The following is a 19,442-nucleotide window of genomic DNA, read 5'->3' as shown; positions in this document are numbered from 1 at the left end:
TGATAGGATCAGAATTAGGCCCATCAAGTCTACTGCCATTCAATCATGGCTGATCTATTTTTCCCGCTCAACACCATTTTCCTCCTTTCTCCCCATAACCCTGATGACCATACTAATCAAGAATCTATCTCTGCCTTAATAATATCCATTGACTTGGCTTCCACAGCCTTCTGTGGCAATTAATTCCACCGCCGTCTGTGGCAATTAATTTCCCAGATTCACCACCCTCTGACTAAAGAAATTCCTCCTCATCTATATTATTAAAGTCTCATCTTGACCACTTCCTGTTGCACTGCATATTGATTTTAGAAAAAAACGCTGCCACTTACACCTGTGATTTTTGGCCATCTTACCCAGAGTCCCCTGCCACTGGTCAAGACAAGAGGATTTTTCCCATAGATGAAAAATAAAAGACTTATTAATGTTTAAAAAATGTTGAGATTCTTTCTCCTGAAGGCCACACACCTTCGGGAGGGACTATAAAACCCGGAAGTGTGGAGCTGCCTCAGTTCTCTGCAAGATGGGGGAGCGAGAGGTCGCGATTCTCAGTCTGAGCTGTGAATAACACTGAACACATGTCTACTAAACTGTGAGTGGTTTTACTGACCTGTCAGTGCCCTTATGCGGCTTTTTCATGGGGCGACTTGACGCAAGATGTAACCAGAGTGAAGTGGTCGTGGTCTAGCACGATATCACACGATATAACGGGGGGGTAGATAAAGAGTTCCCACGGTACTCTGCATTTCTGTTATTTGTGCGAGTGACTTGTCCGTCTCCCGAGCTTTCCCGTTAAATCTTGAATGAACATTGTGAAGTGTTGTTAAATCATCACGTGGCACAAATTATGTCACTTTTTTTTCACACACTATAAATATCCTCCCTTGGTTGAATTGGCTCATTTGGAGATGTTTTACTGTGTATGTGGGAGACACAGATGGACTGAGCACAGTACCTCGGTCTTACTGTGTGTGGGAGAGGGGGAGAAAGAGACATACACTCACAGAGGCAGAGTCTCTCAGCCTGTGTAAGAGGGAGATGGGGAGAGAGAGAGAGAGGCACACACAAGGTGGATGTGAAATCTCACCTGCCTGTTTCAGTGACAGACACCCGCCGCCAGTAAATGAAGACACCCCCATCTGTCTCCCCCTCCTCTCCCTCGACTCCCCCACATTTCCCTCCCAACTCCAGTCCCGTCCCGACCCCCTGGGAAACTGAATAGAGCAACAATCAACTGCTGCCTGTGCGCTGATATGACAATAAAGGCTACTTTACTTTACTTTACTTTACTGAGTTAAAGAGTTCCCACGGTAGACTGTAAAACTGGGACCCTGGTTCTGGACTCCCCCAACATCGGGAACATTCTTCCTGCATCTAGCCTGTCCAATCCCGTAGATACTGATTAGACCGGTATCTATTTATTTACTTTATTAATGATTTCAATTAAATATTGGGAACATCAGGCCGCAAACGTTATTTCTTGAGTGTTAGTGCTGGACTTTGACTCGACCTTCCTAGTTAGCCGGCGCCTGAGACTGAGCCAAGCAATGTCCAGACCTGACTTCAACACAAAGTGATGGAGAAACTCAAAGGGTCAGGCTCGTCCAACGCTCTGTGTTTTGCTCGTGATTCCTGCATCTGCAGTTCCTCGTGTCTACAGACCAGAGTTGCCACTTGACTCCGAGATGACCATCACAGAGCATACGGAAGATAGACACGAAATGCTGGAGTAACACAGCGGGACGGGCAACATCTCTGGAGAGAAGGAATGTGTGATGTTTCGGTTCGAGACCCTTCTTCAGAGTCTCGTCCCGAAACGTCACACATTCCTTTTATCCAGATGCTGCCCGTCCAGTATTTTATGTCTGTCTCCAGTATTACTGTGTCTATCATCGGCGCAAACCAACATCTACAGTTCTTTCCGACACATTAGAGGATACCGTCTCGCCATCACTCGGATTACCCGCTTCATTTCCATAACGTTGCCACCTCTCTTTACTTTGCTTACTGAAGCCTGATCCTTGTCACACCCAGTGCTCTATCGCCCAGCCTCTCATCTTTCAATCGGGTTCGGCCAGGAAGGAACTGCAGATGCTGGATTAAAACGAAGATAGACACAACATGTAGCTCAGCGGGACAGGCAGCATATCAGAAGGGTCTCGACCCGAAATGTCACCCATTCCTTCTCCCCAGAGATGCTGCCTGTTGCGCTGAGTTCCTCCATTTTGTGGCTACCTTGGGTTTATCCAGGATCTCCCCGTTGATGTCCTAACTCGCTTTGGTTTGTTATTATTGTCTCATATCGAGAACCAGCAGATACAGGTTTAGGTTCGGGGGGAATGATTTAATGAGAGCCTAAGGGGTAACTATTTTACGCAAAGGGTGGTGGGTGTATGGAATGAGCTATCCGTTAAGGTAGTTGAGGCAGGTACTGTCGCAATGTTTAAGACGCATTAGACTGAAGCATGGATAGGATAGGTTTAGATGGTTATGGGCCAAACGCGGGCAAGTGGGACTAGTGTAGATGGGACATATTGGTCGGTGTGGGCAAGTTGGGTCGAAGGGCCTGTTTCTACGCTGTATGATTCTATGCAGGAAATAAACTTTTGTTTGCGTGCTATACAATCATATCAGATAATGCTATACATGAATATAACCAAGCCACGTACAGTCTGAAGAAGGGCCTCGACCCGAAACGTCACCCGTTCCTTCTCTTTAGAGATGCTGCATGTCCCGTTGAGTTACTCCAGCATTTTGAACCGTCGAGTTACTCCAGCATTCTCTTTAAACCGGCATCTGCTGTTCCTTCCGACACATGCACAAGAACACCAGGTAGAGCGAAGAGGAAAATACCAGAGTTCCGAATATATGTTTTCAGGACAGTTCCAGGGGGAAAAAGTCCAATGTCCGCATTGAGGTAGGTTGGTAGGACGGGTCAGTGCACAAACGAATGGAAGGAAGAACCGTTCTGAAGCCGGATAAGAATAGGTGGTCGGCGCGGACTCGGTGGGCCGAAGGGCCTGTTTCCGCGCTATATCTCTAAAATCTGAAGTTAGGTAATGTCTAAAGGAACTGCAGATGCTGGTTAATATGCACAAAAGGACACAAAATGTTGGTGTAACTCAGCAGGTAAGTCAGATCTGGGAAGAAAAACATAAAAAGCTGGAGTAAGTCAGCGGGTCAGGCAGCATCTCTGGAGAAAAAGAATAGGTGGCGATTCGAATCGGAACCCTTCTTCAGACATCCTAATCGGAATTGAGTCTGAAGATGTGTCTCGTACCGACATATCAGCTATTTTTCTCCAGAGATGCTGCTTGACTCGCTGAGTTACTCCAGCTTTTTGTGTCTGTCTTCGGTTTAAACCAGCATGTGCAGTTCACTCCTTACACGGGTCTCTGGAGAACATTGATTGGTAGTGTTCCGGACCCTGCTTCGGAAAGGCATCGATCGCTAGTCGGCGAGGACCCCGAGCTGTATCTCTCAAAGAAGTACATGTGAAAAATTCCTCACGGACCATAAAAATGCGGGACCTTTCAGTAAAGTCCCCTTTAAAGTCCCTTTTAAAGATTATAGTTATTTTCTGGAATCTCATTAACATAACTCATGAATAAATTGATGTCCATATGCGGATGCAAATCTTTATTTTTTAAATTCAATCCCACAGAAGACAATTTTTACTCACCTTCTGTCCCCTCTGTCCAGCTTCCGGGTTCACCGTTCGCAGGAGTTCCCACGGTAACCGCAAGAGTTATTACGAATATCGCACGGATATCGCACTGGCCACTACGTTCATATAATGTTGCAATGCTCAACCACAAGTGTACAAGTCACTCTTGGAGAAATTCAAACTTGCTTGAATTTTCTCCCGAGTCACCAAGTTACACGATTACCTGCCGTTAGCGCTACGGTGGTCCACGGTGGTCCACGAATGCCGTACTGTTATCGCACGAGGTTCCCACGATGTTAAACTCTGGTTAACTCTTGCGTCAAGTCGCCCCGTGAAAAAGCCGCTTAAATGTGGTTTGAAAATGTAGTTTGAAAATGCAAAAGTGTGTTTTGGTTTGAAAATGCTAAAGCTGTGTTGCCTTTGGTTTGAAAATGCTAAAGCTGTGTTGCCTTTGGTTTTAAAATGCTAAAGCTGTGTTGCCATTCGTTTGAAAATGCTAAAGCTGTGTTGCCATTGGTTTGAAAATCCTAAAGCTGTGTTGCCTTTGGTTTGAAGATGCTAAAGCTGCGTTGCCTTTGGTTTGAAAATGCTAAAGCTGCGTTGCCTTTGGTTTGAAAATACTAAAGCTGCGTTGCCTTTGGTTTGAAAATGCTAAAGCTCCCTTGCCTTTGGTTTGAAAATGCTAAAGCTCCCTTGCCTTTGGTTTGAAAATGCTAAAGCTGCCACGTACGGCTGTGATTTTTGGCCATCTTACTCAGAGTCCCCATCCGCTCATCAGGTGCCGAGGATTTTTCCCATCGATTAAAAAATAAAAGAGTTATTAGTGTTTAAAAAATGTTGAGATTCTCTCTCCTGTCAATCACGCCATGCAGGCCACGCCCCTTCTGGTGTGTGGGGGAGGGACTATAAAACCCAGAAGTGTGGGCATGGCTCAGTCTCTGCAAGATGGGATAGCAAGAGGTCACGACTCGCTGTCTTTAGTGGCCTTGCCCTGTCTTTGAAATGGTATGAAACTGTACTTGAATTTGGTGGCCTTGCACCCTGCTTGAAGTGGTATGAAACTGCACTCGAATTTGGTGGCCTTGCACCCTGCTTGAAGTGGTATGAAACTGCACTTGAATTTGGTAGCCTTGCACCCTGCTTGAAATGGAATTTCAAGGAATAGCCGTGTCAACTGCCAGCCCACCAGCCATGTGTGAGTGAGCTGCCAGCACAACAGGCTTGAGTGACTGAGCCGCCAGCCCAAGAATCCATTCGGCTCACAATGTCCATACTAGCCCACTGGAAAGCAGTCCCTTCAGCCCACAACACCCATACTAGCGCTCGAGAAAGCCACTGGCCACCAATATTGGAATTGGTGGAGAGGTGGAGTATTGTGTTGGGGGACCAGCCCTCCCCTGTGATGCTGGGACCCAATGGGTCCCACTTAGCCTAGTATCCTTCCTAAAGGAATGTCCTTTTATTCTGAGGCTATGACCTCTGGTCCTAGACCAGGGGTGGGGAACCTTTTCATGTTGGAATGCTACATTAAGTTAGCTGTAATCTAATAAGGCCGCATCCAAAATAAAAGGATTTGTTCTACAAAATTTGGATTCATTCAATAGGCCGCACTTAATGGCCTAGAAGGCAGCATGTGGTCTTAAGGCCGCAGGTTCCCCACCCCTGTCCTAGACTCTCCCACTAGTGGAATCACCATCTCCACATCCACTTCACTATTCAGTAAGTTTCAATGAGGTCCCCCCTTATCCTTCTAAACTCATTATTGTAGTGGTAGGCATATTGTCATGGCTCCAAGTCTTTAGTAAGGCAAGAATTGATATCTGTCATCACCATGGATGTTAGCACTGGTCGGTAGTCATTGATGCATGCCACTTACATTTTCTTGGACACTGGTATTGTTAAAGCAGGTGGGAACCTCGGTCTTTACTAATGAGGGGTTGAAGATGTCTGCAAAAAGCTCCAGACCCTTGTTCTGGACAGGTTTTGAGAACACGGCCAGGTACACCATTAGAGCTAGACAATTTTTGAAGGTTCACCTTCATGAAGGATCTTTTGACATTGGCCTAAGTAACTGAGATTACAGTGTGGCCGGGGCTATGGGGAGCATGAGATACATCAAGGTTCTCCCTTTCAAATTGAAAATAGAAAGCATTGAGCTTGTCTTGGAGTGATGACTCATTGTCGTTTGAACTGCTGCTTGGTTTCACCTTGTAGGAAGTGATGGCACGCAAGGCCTGTCACAGCTGTCAATAGTCCGTCTCCTCCTCCAGTTTAGGCCAAAAGCATTTCATCGCTTTTCTGATGGCCTTGCTGAGATCATACCTGGATTTCCTCTATGACCCTCTATCACAATATACTGAGGATTAGATTCAACAAACCCGAGATCTATTCCTCAATATATTGTGGGCTTTCTGGTTTATCCAAAGCTGATGATTGCGGAGCACACAAATATTCTTGGTGGGAACATACTCCTTCACACATTTCCTTGTGAAGTCAGTAATAACTGTAGCATATTTGTTCAGAGCTATTGCTGAATCCTTGAACATTACCCAATCTACTAACTCCAAGCAGTTGCAGATTTATTCCTCTGCCTCCTCTGACCAGCTCTGTGCAATCCACACCACTAGAACTCTTCAGTTGCTGCTGTTGCACAGGTAGAAGGAGCACAACCAGGTGGTCTGATTTCCCAGAAGTGAGGACAGGGGATGGAATGTTAAGGCATCTTTGTTGGAGGAGTAGCAATGATGAATGGTATTTGATCTCTGGTGCTATAGGAAATGTGCTTGTTAGTTAGGAAGTGACTTCTTCGAACTAGTCTTATTGAAGTCTCCGGCATTGATGGGAAAGCATTGGGCTTTGCTGTTTGGTGCTTGTTGACTATGGTATGCAGCTCCTCCAGTGCTGGACAAATGCTTGTCTGGGGTGGGATGTAGATCACAATCATGATGATGGAGTTAAATTCCCTTGGGAGTTGGGCTGTTCGCTGTTAGATGTTGGATGGCACATAGATGGAGGGCATGGGGTTTTATGGGTACATTAGCAGGTGGAGTACTAAACAAGCAGGATGCATCTTGAATGGTGTTGGTGATGAGATGTGATGATTGGAGCTATGCAAGGGGTCAGAGTTCTTGGATGTTCCAGCAAAAGAGAGAGTAGAGGCCATAGAGGGATCTGAACGTCAAGATGAGAATATTAAAATTGTGCTGTCAGCAGGTCCAGGAGCTGATGTAGAGGAACAAGCACAGTCTTTATTGGGGTTGGGTATGGGTAGCCGAGGTATAAATGGTTTCAGGTTCATGAAAGGTGGATGTTTATAGCAAGACCATGAGATAGCAAATTTGTATTATCACAAATATAAAGCTAGGAAATTCTCTGAGGAAGAAGGCATGTTAAAGCCTTGTAGGATGGGGAACATTATCAATTTGGGAAGCTGCAGTGGATCCATGTTCTAACTATGACGAGGGTTCTTAGCCATGGGAGCTCCCGCATCAGTTGTGGTGATCATTTTTTGCTGGTTTTATCTACTGCCAATGGGTGGGCCGTGGACATTGTGTGCCTCCAGCAGTTGATTGGATGCCAATCTATCAAATGTGAAGGCGGGATGGCACAGTGGCGCTGAGGTAGAGTTGCTGCTTTACAGCGCCAGATTCGATGCTGATTATGGGTGCTGCCTGTACGGAGTTTGAATATTGTCCTTGTGATCGTGTGGGTTTCTCTGGGTGCTCTGGTTTCTCCCACATGCCAAAGATGTGCAAGTTTGTAATTTAATTGGCTTCTGTAAAAAATTGGCCCTAATGTGTAGGACAGAACTAGTGTACAGGTGATCAATGGTTGGCCTAGTCTCAGTGGACCGAAGAGCCTGTTTCTATGCTACATCTCCAAACTAAACTAAACTAAATTAAAGGGAACATTATGTCTGGGTGAAGGAGAGACGGATAAACTAGGGGCCATAACAAAGACTGGTACACTGTCTGCTCCTGCATTTGAGGTCCAAAGTCAAAGCACATATTCATGCTGCAATATTGCAATGGAAATCTCAATCATGCATTGCAAATAGTCTTATCGCTGCATACTTAACTGTCTCTGCACATCATTTGCATGGAGGACCACACTTGAATTTGCCTCAGCAGCTCTCCATGTATAGATAAAGTACACATTTAGGGATTAATTTTCAGATATTACATACAGCAAAGTACATAAAAACATGATAAAATTTCTAGCCCAGGAATTTTTAAGCTGATAATGTAAATTATTTACTTATGACTCAGCACCTTCTAAGGAGGAGAAGACACCCAATTATATTCGATCGTTTTCCTTATTTCCCCATTTTGTATTTCACTGATTTATTTCAACTCCCTCTGGGTTAAAATAAAAGTATTCATAGATCTTCATTAAAAAGATGCCTTTCTTGCATGTGAGGGTAATACTCTCTTATCCCATAAGGTTTCAATTTCAAATGTTACAAATGAGAAGTTATTTTATCACAGCAAAGCTTCCTGCTGTTCAGCTGTTTGACTGGTATCCGCGTGTATGCTTTGTGTGCATAATCTTATCCTCTGCAGACCATCGATGACAGATTTCAATTAACTTCAATCTGCTAGGAAAAGCAACTGGGTTATAAGAATTATTGTAACATATTTTCATGCATTCTGTAATGAAGGTTGTTAATGATGGGAAAAGTCAGGAAACATTTGTATTTACCTTTTCCCAATGTATATTATAATATGATTATAGCTTGACCAGTTAAAGCAGATAGAAGTCAAACAAAGTCATCTTGTGTGATTTCTGTTTTTGGTGTGTCTCACCAGTTTTCCGTATTTCGGCACATCTCCATTACTTCCTTTCCAAGTCCATTTCATTCTTGTTCCATTGCCTGGGGAAAAACAAAACTTGTGCTCAAGTCAATAAAGTAGGATTTGTCATGGTAAATTGTCACTGGTATGTGGATGGGTAGTAAAATTTGAAGGGAGTTGATAAGAATGTGGGGAGCACAACATGAAGTTAATGCAGGATTAATGTAAATGGCTTCTTGAAGGTCAACACAGACTTGATGGGCTGAAGGGTCTGTTTGTGATGTAGCACCGTTAATAAATATGGTTCCTTACAGCTTCAATGAGCTCCAGTGTTGTTAGTGCGAGGTTTTCATGTTCTCCCTGTGACTACCAGGGTTTCCCCCGAGTACTCCAGTTTCTGCCCACATTTTAAAGATGTGCAGGTTGTTAGGTTAATTGGCTCCCGTGTGTGGGAGAGTGGCAGAATCTAGGAGGAATTGATGAGAATGAAATATTTTAGCTCCTTCATATTTCAGAGGAACAACAGATGTTCTTTTGCTGAGTAGTTTCTTTGACAGCTGTGCGAAAGATTTCATGGCCAGTTGAGCAAGCTCACTGTCCTAACAACACTGCATCCCTGAGGGAAATGCAGGGGACTGGGGAGGCAGGCTTCTTAAGCAAAAAAAGGAAGTGCTGGAGGAACTCAGTGGGCCAGGCAGTATCTGTGGAGGGAAATGGATAGAAGGCGTTTCCGGTTGGAACCCTTCTTCAGTTTGGAGCCCTGAAGACCTTGGCTGACTGAACACTTCTAAATCATTTTCATGTGGGTGCCTCCTTATTGCTAGACCACTCTGTCTCTCTCTAAGTGGCAAGGTTAGTGATGGGTCAGAAGGTAGACTGCATACAAATTTGGGCCAACCCTCTTTACGCTGCTAGATACCTCTTTCTTCCACCCATTCACCTCTGTTCCAGCAGTCTGAAGAAGGGTCCCGACCTGAAATATTGTCAAACCACTTCCCTCCATAGATGCTGCCTGACCTGCTGAGTTCCTCCAGCAGTTTGTTTGGGTTTTTTTTGTTCAAGATTACAGCTCCTGCAGCCTTGTGACTTCACTTAGTAACTCCTTTGCTTGTGAATCGGAAGGTTGAAAGCTCACAGTTCCACTCCAGAGACTCCTGGTGTAAATTTGTAGGAACTGCAGAAGTTGGCTTAAACCAAAGATAAGACACAAAAAGCTGGAGTAACTCAGCGGGTCAGTCAGCATCTCTGGAGAAAAGGAATAGGTGATGTTTCGGGTCGAGACCCTTCTTCAGACTAAAGTTTTCGGGGTAAATTTTTGTTCAGTACTAAGGGTGACTGCAGGCAACATCATTCGGTTGAACTGAACCTGCTCTTGAGTGGATGTACAAAGACCCACATGACTGTTCTGTTGCCGTCCTTGCTGAGGTTTAACCTTTTTATTCAACATTAGGTACAGCCAGAATTACTTGGGGCAACTTGATTGCTGCATGTAGGGGCTTGCGGCATCTAAATTGGATGTTGGTTTTTCCTACATTATGACAATGTCTGCATTTCAAGGGTACTACCTTGTCTGTAACACACTTTGGAACCTCAGAAGGAACATCAAAGACTCCAGTGAAATATGTTTATTTTAAGGTCAGTGCTCTTTTTGATGCCTATTAAAGACTGGACAGATGTGAAAAGTAAAATTTCAAAGTTTCCAGATGACATCAAACTTCAAACTGTCACAACCAATGAGGAGAATAGTAGGAGATCACAGTGGAATTGTAGATATGGACCGGCATGTGACATGAAATCTAATCAATCTAGTGTGAAGAGGTTTGCTTTGTCCAGAAATGTAACAAGTAGTTTAAATTAAACACCGGAGGGGACGATGGGAAGGGCTAGGGATGTCTGTCCATGAATGTTTGCTGTTGGCAGGACAAAGTTTGAAATGATCAACACAGAATGGGGGAAAGGGTGCCACATGCATGCAGGGTCCTGGAGGCTGTGTGGCAACGCAGGCCTGCCTTTTCCCGCTTGGTGAAGTTTTCATTGCACTTTCTGTAAATTAGATGATCACTCAACTCAACATAAGTAGTAAAAAAAATGTCAGAATACATTTAAATTGGTGAGCTGTCAAATAGTATAGGGGTTGGAAAATGCTCGAAGTGAGTCCTAGATTCACCTTAATTATTTAATGTGTATAGACTGGACACTTATAAATGAACAAAATACATCAACTCACCTGTAGCTATAGCTTTATTCCATAAAAATTAGAAATTATTTCTTACATCCTACCTGATATGGACCAGGACAAAGAGCACTTGACTGGAGCAAAATGTCCCACATCCTCCTATATGAGCTATTCTCCCCCCTTTAAGGTAGTGGACAATTGTCCACCTTTGGTTGTTATTTATCCAACATCAAGTCTTGGATGAGTCTAAACTTCCTACAATTCAGCATTAGGAAGATGAAAGCAATCATCATTATTCCCATGGAGGCACAAGATTGCAGATGCTGCAATCTTGGGTGAATAAACAAACTACTAATGGTATTCAACAGGCCAGGCAGCATCAGTGAAGGGAAATGGACAAATGATGTTTTGGATTGGGATCCTTCTTCAGAGTAGGGCGAGATACCTGGCAAAAAGAGCATTCCACCAGTTTTGCACTTTCACCTCTGATTCTGTTTGTCCAGCTCCATCTGAATCGGACTGTCCATGGTCTAAACTCTGTATATCTCCACTATTTCTAGTTTAAGTTTATGAATAAGTCAATGAATAAGTCAATGAATAAGTTAGGTTTATTAAGTTTATGAATAAGTTAATGGTCAATAAAAAGCTGTACAATAATTGTATAATTGTTATGCCGATCGTCTTATCCTTGTACAATTGCTTCTAATAAAAATGAATTAGAAAAAAGTTTATGAATAAGTCTATTGGCCAAGTATTCACATACAAGGAATTTGCATTGGTGTTCCGCCCGCAAATGACAACATGGCATACAGTGACAGTTCGGAATGACACATAAAACATTAAACATTAATAATAAAACATTATCTATTAAGCATGTGATTTAAATAAAATACCAGAGCAAAAGGAGGCTACAGATTTTTGGTTAATGTGTAGAGCTACTACGTGGAAAAAAATCTGTTTTTATGTCTGGCTGTGGCATCTTTGACAGTCTGAAGTCGTCTTCCAGAGGGAAGTGATTTAAAGAGTACCTTGCAGTGTACAGTTCGTCAATGGAGGGAAGGTCGCAACCAATAACCTTCTCAGCTAATCGGACAATTCGCTGCAGCCTCCGGATGTCCTGCTTGGTGGCTGAGCCAAACCAGACCATGATGGAGAAGGTGAGGACAGACTCTACGATGGTCGTATAGAATTGGACTATCATTGCCTGTGGCAGATTGTGCTTCCTCAGCTGCTGCAGGAAGTACATCCTCTGTTGTGCCTTTTTGACCGTGGAGTCGATGGTGGCCCCCCATTTACGGTCCTTGGAGATGATGGTTCCCAGGAACTTAAAAGACTCCACAGATGTGACTGTGATGTTGTTGATGGTGAGTGGGGTGAGGGGAGGGGGATCTCTCCTAAATTCTACAATCAATTCCACTGTCTTAAGACCATTAAGCTCCAGGTTGTTGCCTCCGTAACATCACCTTTGATCCATGCTTGGTAGACTTTAAATCATTCAGATACTATGAACTCCATTCCTTTAACGTTTGCCCTTTAGTGTCCCATCCTCTCCCATTACCACTGTTGCCTGTGTCCTATCCCACACCAAGTCATATGTAGATGACTGAAAAGTTGGCCAAAGAGATGGATAAAGAAAGTCTTTTTGGAGAAAAGTGGTGAATGGATTCCGAGAGGAATGAGCTTCACAAAGCTTCTGATAGGAAACTTGAGCCAGAAAAACTGGATGAAGACCATTGAATGACTGATGGGTTTCAAGAGATATTAAAAAGCCTGACCATGGTCTGACAGTAGTCAGTCAAATGAGTCATCATCATCTTCATTAATTGATCTGAAATGCTGACTGTTTTTCTTTCTCTGTGCATGCTACCTGATGTGCTTCTCTTCAGTGGCATTTCCATTGTGGGCAGAGTGGGGAGAGGAATAGGTGACTTCACTCATCGATTTAGGAAAACTCGTAATTAGTTTAAGATTGACTGCAGATTGGAGGCGTGAGTGGACAGGTCCAGCACAGGTTGGGTCGTGGCGTGTGTTTACCTATGCTGCTGACTCATTCTGTGATCCCTCTGGTCCTTAATTATGCTCTGTGGTCACTTCGCAACTTGTCTTAGTCAGGGACCACAGTGCCTCCAATAATTCATACAGCTGATATTTCCCCACATTCTCACTCCTGCTCTCTGGTCTCTGAAAAACCTAGCGCCGAATCTCTTCCAGAAAGTTATCAAACCCGGTTCCTTTCCAGCAAGTAAACAATGGATGGTAAAATAAATCCTGCCCTGCCACTGGACTGGTGTTTACAGCAAACAAATATATTGGAGACTCGGGGGGAAATTTATTGTTTTGGTTTATTATTTTATGTGTGGATGATACTGTGAATAACTGTTTTGCATGAGGTCCAGACACATCATACCATACATAATATAATCATATCATACAATAAATAATGCAAAAAGAGAAATGAAATAGAGTGCAGAATATTATTACAAATATAGATAATGTTCCAGGTTAAAAAAAGTGCAAGAGCCACAATGAGGTTGTTTAGATAATGGGGAATACATTCTTAGCATGTGTGAGGTCCGTATAAGTGTCCAACAGCAGCGACAAATAAGCTGTTTTTTAGAATCTGGTGGTACATGCTTTCAAGCTTTTGTATCTTCTGCCTGACGGGAGTGCGGAGAAGAGGGAATGACCTTGGTATGAGTGGTCCTTGATCAGATTGGCTGCTTTCCCAAGGCAGTTTGAAGTGTAGATAAGAGTTGATATGGAGATGCTGGTAGAAGGATTAGAGGAGAGTTAAGAGGGGAATAATGAGAGGGGAATAATTATTTCACCACCGAGGTAGTGGTGCCCCAAACATCAGCCTGAAAAAGTGGGAGAGGAAGAAAACCTTTTCAGTTATAGTGCTCTACAAGAGATGTGACAAGCAGGGCAACAGATCCAGTGATGTAAGATGAGATCAGCCTGGAAATTCTCGATTGACTTGCCCAGACATAATGGACCAAATGGCCTCCTTCTGGATGATAAATATTTTATGATTGCATGTCTGTGGTTGCTTGCCGCTGCACCTGTTCTCCCATTCCCTCCAGCATTTCCATAATTACTGGGGCTGTGGCTCATATGCCAGCTTAGAAATAAAGGCTTTGGGCCTAGATGCTGGGAACATTCATCACAAAACTGTTGCTAGAGATGTACATTCATGCAAGGGTGTTCCTGTCAAACTGATGGAAGGAGATGCAGGGAGAGGTGATTGTAAAAGATTACAGATCAAATGGCCACATGATCACAGTCACACAGAATGCAGAGTTAGTGAAACAGAGTTAAAATCAGAGCTCTCAATACGGCATTGACATTGACAGAGATTGCACTGCAGGCCCATTTTCAGATATTAAATTAGACTGAGGCTTGTAATTCCAATGCATTTTCTAAACATGCTATTGATGCTGCCATCCCCGACACAATTTCACACACCCCAACCCCTCCCCCTGCCCCCGTGGAAGACATAGAATCATACAGCACCCAAGTTGCCCAGAAGGCTGTAGCTATTTAACCGCTATTCTTGGGCAGGAGCATGAAGACATGGGAGCCCCACATGATACGGCTATGTATGCGAGTGGCCGTGGATAGAGAACAGGAGAAGAGCATGCGACTGACATGACAAGGCTTGCTTCAAGTACTGGAATCATTTTAATTTCTTCTAGTTTGGACCACAGTGAGAAGAGTTAACAGCAAAAGCCAATTAGGCCAAATGTCCTTTAGTCTGAGCGATAAAGCTTGTGCAATTTCTTGGTACCATTCGCAATTTAATTCTGTGAAGCTAGTACAATTTTCCTTCCTGATTACACAAAATTAAAGCAAGAAAACAAGGTCCCTTGTTATTCCGAAGAAGGGTCTCGACCCGAAACATCACCCATTCCTTCTCTCCAGAGATGCTGCCTGTCCCGCTGCGTTACTACAGCATTTTGTGTCTGCCCTCGTTATTCTAACTCTATATTTAATAAAATGCTGGAATCTCTTTTTAAAGATTTTACCTCTTGGTCTATCCTTGAGGTAAGGTTAATATCCTTACTCAATTAGCACAGACTATGCTATCAGTACTCTGGTCATGAGCTGGCGCATTAATAATATGAATGACCAATGTGCATCCCATGTCTCAGTTCGTCTGCCATGATTTTCACACAACATTTTAATGTTTGAGCATCCGTTTTGGGTGCAGATGAAGCCGGTTTATCACCAGCTACCCCCTTGGCTCACAGTTATTTTTTAACCAAAGCTCTATGTTGTTTATTCCCGTGCATATCAAGATCTGATAGAATTGCATATGAAAAGGAAAGCTGAGAAAAAATTAAGTTCTCCGCATTAAATAATTATGACTTTAAGGATTTTCTGCCTCTGCAGTGATGCGGTGATTTTTTTGATTAACTTGCCTACTTACAGGCAACAATTTGCTATGTCTTTAATTACATAAAATTTCACAAAGGAGCTGTCATTAGATTCATACTAACTCGACTGGAAATCAATTTAAAATTATCCTCCACTAAAAAGCCACCTCTTTTCCCCCTTTTGGCAATGGGTTATTCTCCAAATAGTTAATGATGCTCTGCGAGGAAGGCTTTTACCATTAGTTCCATTGTTAATCGCTACTTAGTGACTAAATGCGATCCAATCGATTTAAGGGTTGATGGATGGTAACAGGATTATTTTGGTTTATGTAAGCTTTTTGGATACCTCACAGCCTCGTGATACAGCTTTGCAAACTGCAGTTAAGGATTGTGAGCTGAATGTAACACCAATGCTTGATCACATATCAAAGAATGAAATGCAGCCTCACCCATGCTCATACCAATGCATTGAAACAACTGTTGTATTCAGTTCTTGTTACCATTTGAAAACGGGCGAGTTGCTTCAATACCACTTCTTGTCCCACACTGTTTAGTGAAGCCTCAGAGAGCTCACTTTTCAGCGATATCGCTCTGTGACTAATTCTGGAGTGGGATTTACTGACCTTTAGCAATTTAATGAGGAGGGTGGCCACTGATTTGATAAGTGCATTGCAAATTCATTTCCAAATTTTAACATCAATTTATATGCCCTCCAGAGAAACGATGCACACTTCATTGAGTCATAATAGAACCAATGACTTTGCTGTAAAGTATTTAATAGTATTAGTTTCAGAATATTCATTATAACGTGGTTAGTGAAATCATATATTATTGCCTAACTTATTCTACATGACCGGTTTCATTAAGTATGTGATTAGTCAAAAGTATCAATTCATGCCTCTGGGGAAAGAGGGAAAGGGAAGGGAGAGCAAGGGACCGGAAGAAGAAAGATGGATTAAAAATAATAATTTCCTCAGCTATGAACATTGTTATCTAGGGTGGCAATTTCTCATTATCTTGAAAGGGGTGATGGCAAGTTCCAGCCCAGCTGTAGTTTTTTGCAGTGTAAATGCTTACACAGGGTTCAATAGAGTACCAAAGTATGTTCAGGTCAGAATAGTAGCGACTTACAGGGGTAACCAAATGATCTTGTTCTTCTTGCACCATAGTCTGCCCTTGTTCTTCTAGATGGCGAGAGCCTGCTGAAGAAAGCTTGCAGTTGTGCAAAATGCCAGCCACTCATGCAACATCCATTGTTTGCTTAAGGTGAAAGTTTGCATGTCTAGGCTGGTGAATAAGGCATCATTGAAATGAATTGCTTTATCAAGTTGCTACAGTGCTCTTGAAATCCATGACTGGTGGGTTTAAACATTTGTCACATTTACATGACTGGGGCAGGTGGGTTATTGGTCACCCAGAGTACTGATGTTGAGGAACTGGGTGATGGTGATGCCAATAAATGCTGAAGAGATGTTTAAAGCAAAACAACACAGAACTGGAAATCATGCAGTCAGTGAACAGTCCCAATTCTGGCTTTATCGCAGAGGAAAGGTTATTGATGAAGTATTACAGTCTGAGGAAAGTTGTGTGTGTTGATTGCTCTTCACTTATAACGACATCCTGATGTCCCAGATACCATTCCTCCCACTGGAGAGTTTTCACTTTATTCCCATAACCTTCACTTCCACGGGATACCTTGTTGTGCAACCTTCATGTTAGTGCAACTTGAAGCAGCCAATAAACTTATCATCCTGCACTCCTTTGGGATTTGGGTGAAAACTGGAGTACCAAGGGGAAACCCACGCAGGTACAGGGAGAACATGCAAACTCCACACAGATGGCACTCGAGATGAGGTGTGAACCCGGTCACTGGATCTATGAGGCAGCTGCTCCGCCAGCTGCAACACTGTGGCACCCTGTCCAAACCTGACGAATAGTCATTCTTGACTTTTGAGATAGTACCTGACAGTTTTATTCATTTTTATCAGTAAAACTTTCTTCCTTGCAATTCCTTTAATAGTAAGCTCATTTTGTCATTTGGTCCTTTTCTGAAATTAGATTTGTCTGGTGTGTTCAGACATGCTCCTAAGATTAAGCCTAAGTGTAAACACAGCAAATTAAAATAAATTAATTGCTGCATTGAATTTAATTATTTTACTCTCCTTATTTCAATTAAGATGAGTATTAAGTATTCACGCTTCTTCTTTCTAGTTGACACATTAATGTGAAACGTACAGGGAGCTGCCTTATTGAACAGGTTGGTGTGAGCGATCTTTCACGGGGAATTTGCAGCTCTGTAGTTGATCGCCATATCCTTACCGGAAGAGGGAGAGAACACCCAGACTAGGCAACCAATCTCAACCATTACCCAATGACTACTTTACAGAATTGTACAGACATTAGGACAAAGCAGGACTTCAAAATAGACTGTGATGTTTAACCCACTGGTGCTAGCTGTTTACAGGTATATAAAGATCAGTTACTTGGATAAAGCAAGCTGAGAACTGTGGATATCGTGAAAATGTACCTCAGCACGATTTACAGTTAAAACTGAAAATGTTTTTAAAAGTGAGCCAATAGAGCTAAACACATACACCTTTCGTTTTTGTGACAACTCAGGACTAGTACTGCTCAATCTAAGAACTACCTTCTGTGGCAGCAGGAAGACTCCCTACATCACCTCTATGCTGGGGTCGTCACCCTATTTTTTCATGTTACTCATGTTGACCTGGTCGTAGAGTCAGATCACAATGAAACTGACTCTTCAGCCCACTGTCTGAAGAAGTCTGAAGAAGGGTCTCGACCCGAAACACCACCCATTCGTTCTCTCCAGAGATGCTGCCTGTCCCACTCAATTACTCCAGCATTTTGTGTCTATCTTCAGCCCACTGAGTCCGTGGCAATCATCAAGCAAGCCATTTTCATTCTCTGCAGATTTTACCATTCGCTAAACATTCATGACATTTTACAGTGGCCAATTAACCTTCAAGTTAGCATGTCTCTGGAGCACTAGGAGGAACCCCACGCAGTAGAGAACATACAAATTACAATGAACAGCACCAGAGGTCAGGATTGAACCTGGATCGCTGGAGCTATGAGGCAGCAACTCAAGTAGCTGTCTACTCTGCCACCTTGTTTATTTGTAGATTTGGAAGGTCCAGAGGTTGATCGCAAAGTGTCCTTAATGGAATTAATCAAATAGAAAATCAAAACAAATGGAAAACAGTGATAGAGGTCTGCCCCTTTCACCTCTTCCCTTCACACTATCCAATCTTCTTAGGTGCACATCTCTCAGTCTAGTGTGCTACACCCAGTGCACACATTGTCCCTCTGTTCCACTCCTTGCCATTGCCCATCTTGTTTCTCCATTTTTCAATTCTAACTATGGATCTCTGACCTAAATGTTAACTGTTTCTCTTTCCACAGATGCTGCCTGAACTCAGTTTCCAGATGTTCTGCTTTTATTTCAGTCATTGCTGTATTGTGTGTAAGACAGGCAAAAGGACATGTCCCACCTCTTCAGGACAAGGCCAGAGCGCAAGTAGAGATGGCTAGCTTGTAAGATCAGGCCTGTTTCGAGGTCACTTGTGGGAGAGCTGCGTATAGTACAAGTTAACTTGAAGCTTCTTTAGATTTCCTCACTACTAGCAGCATCAGGTCATACAAAGATGTTCCTTGCCCAGGCTCTCCACTAATTTCCACCATCAACACTCTCTACATTTGCTTTCATCCAAACCAACGTACGGTTCAGATGGAGGAGCTGGTAAGGTGGAAAGTTACAAAAATACAAGTGTGGTGAAGATCAATCAGGATCTCCAGCTGCCCATCTTCCACCCGATCCCCTTAAAGTCCATGCATTACAATTGGAATCAGGGGTCAGTACACCAAACTGCCCTGTTCTATTTCTATTCAGTCGGTTTTCTATCGGAAGTATCTGTAGTTGGAAATACCTCCTCATCCGTATGGACCCATCACTAGCCAGTTCTTATCCCACTCCTTCCACTCATCTCCCTCTGCCAACCTTCTCTGCTCTACTGCGTCATTCAGAAAAAGAACCCCAACCCAAAACATCATCTGTTAATTTGCCTTCACTGATGCTGCCTGACCCAGTGAGTTCCTCCAGCCGTTTGCTTTTTTTGCTCAAGGTTCTAGCACCTGCAGTCTCTTGTGTCTCCTTTCTATTGGAGATCTTGTATTAATAGGCCAGTATCCTTATGTTGAGCAACATGCAAAATGCTTGGCCAGCAGGCATAAATGGTCTAAGAATTCATTATTCCCACTCCCTAAAGGAATAATAAGCCCTGGGAACTGAATATTCAAGGGTATACCTCCTATCGAAAAGGCAGACATGTGGGCAGAGGGGGTGGGGTTGCTCTGTTGGTGAGGAATGAAATTCAGTCCCTTGCAGGGGTGACATTGAAACAGGAGATGTG

This window comes from Amblyraja radiata, chromosome 7, assembly GCF_010909765.2.
Source record: "Amblyraja radiata isolate CabotCenter1 chromosome 7, sAmbRad1.1.pri, whole genome shotgun sequence".
NCBI lineage: Eukaryota > Metazoa > Chordata > Chondrichthyes > Rajiformes > Rajidae > Amblyraja > Amblyraja radiata.
Note: the sequence above shows the minus strand (reverse complement) of the source record.